General features: G+C 31.4%; 1 non-coding gene across 1 annotated transcript; it reads left to right on the top strand.

Annotated features, from left to right (window-relative positions):
- Window positions 1-1,739: 1,739 nt before the first annotated feature.
- On the top strand, window positions 1,740-1,812 carry TRNAR-UCU. The gene has a single exon. It is a non-coding gene; the product is annotated as a tRNA-Arg (tRNA).
- Window positions 1,813-2,070: the final 258 nt, after the last annotated feature.

Raw genomic sequence — 2,070 nt, 5'->3', positions numbered from 1 at the left:
TTTCTGAAATATTCTGCTTCATCAGAACACAACACGAAGCAATGATTTTATACTACTCGAAAACTTGCGTATATGCTTATACAGAATTGCATTAGTTTACCAATGATTAAATAGAAATTACTAAACCAATTCTTTTAATGAAAATGTCATTCAACTTTCCCAAATATGTTTAAAAGTTAATATACAATCATTCGAATAGATAAGTCACTAATTATAATAACTTGGATCTCACCAAAAAAAATGCTGAGAGGAATGAATGCAGGGAAGATAATCAGAAATCAGAAAGGGGCCTACGCACTTCGTTTTGGATTCAGCAATACCTTATATTTTAGGGTAAATTATATGACCTCTACGCGTAAAAATCATTAATAAAGAGTTCGATAATATGAGAATAACATATTTAATGTAATCTCATCTGCCAAATTATCAACAAATTAACACAAAGCAACCCGATTAATTATCCTCGTAAGCTGATCAATTTGGAATTCGAAAAAGTCCCAAACTCCATATTTGTTGTTGATTTTAGTATTTTATTGTTTCTTTTGTAAAGTACTCCCATAAAATTAGCCAAATGAGCCCTATACCCTACCAATCTTATATTATGTCATAGGAAAAAAAATGTCTATATATTCCAAATAATTGTACTGGGTAGGACGTATCCTCTATAAGATTTAAATATTTCTCATCAGCAATGTTAGATAATATATACAATAGTAAGTAACATAAATAAAGTATTTTTCTGCAAGTGGTTCCAAAAGATAACTTACTTTTTTTTTCCCATTTATTTATTTTTATTTATTTATTTTTCCCCTCCCAAAAGAAAAACTTCTAAAATATATACCATCTAGATGAAATGAAGAATCCACAGCTGGTTTCAATATAACTAATAACAATTATGTTTTGAATACGAAATAAATTGAAATCGACTATATATATACGATAATAGCTCTAGAGTTGAATAATAAAGGAAGGATGTATATGCATGTATGTGATTATTAATCCAGAAGATTCGAAGGGTGCTACGACAATATACATATATATATATAATATGAAATTTGATATTTGTTGGATGGCACTGTGTGATGATTGATGATATTTATATTATTATAAAGGAGGAGTATGGAGAGCGTCATGATCCCTTTAAACCGACAGTGGAGGAGTCACCTTTACAAAAATTTGAAAGAAAAACAAGTCAGCTTTTACAAATTATTATTCACTTTCACTTTGATTTAAGGTCACTTAGTTTTACTAATAAGAGGTTAATTTGTTCTAGGAACCTTTCATTACGGTTAATGTACTATATAAATGTGTTAAGCTCCAAGTACAAAGCCTCGTTAAATAGGGATTTGATCCATTCAGAATAAGTTGAATTTTTTATGTTTTGCTTTGAATTAATCGATGGGGTGTTCATTTTTTATGGGGTTACTGTATAATAGGTAGCCGGTAGGGTATTAGACCTCTAGGAGTTGATCGTAATTAATGATATATGGATACGACTAAATGTAAGATGTGAAATTTTGGAGTTTGGAATATCTAAATATTTAAATTACCAAAGGTAACACTGATTGATTTGGTATTAGAATAATTAGGGTATATTTAGAAGTATGCAAATTATTATAACTTATATTTGAGGAAAACTATTAAATGGTTCTCAAATCAAGGATTTCCCAAACACTTCTCAAAACCGGTTGTCTAGTTTACTTATATAAACTTCTTCACCAGCCATAAAATATCAATCAGCGCCCATGGCCTAATGGATAAGGCGCTTGACTTCTAATCAAGCGATTGTGGGTTCGAGTCCCACTGGGCGTGTCACCTTTTTTTTTGTCCATCCTTGCCTGTTCTATGTTTATTGGGCCCAGTACTAAACAATTGGGCTGAAAGCAAGGCTCTGTTGTTTGAGCTCTATTGGGCCTATTCTATGTTTATTTGGCCCAGTATTAAACAATTGGGCTGGAAGCAAGGCTCTGTTGTTTGGGCTCTATTAATATTGTCAAAAAGGACTAATTAGACTGCTGAAACAGATTCTAAACTTAATGCCTGTGTGAATGAGGAAACTACAATTCCATG

Source organism: Solanum pennellii, chromosome 2 (assembly GCF_001406875.1).
Source record: "Solanum pennellii chromosome 2, SPENNV200".
Taxonomy (NCBI): domain Eukaryota; kingdom Viridiplantae; phylum Streptophyta; class Magnoliopsida; order Solanales; family Solanaceae; genus Solanum; species Solanum pennellii.
The sequence above is the reverse complement of the archived record's forward strand: the minus strand, read 5'-3'. Positions and strand labels throughout refer to the sequence as shown.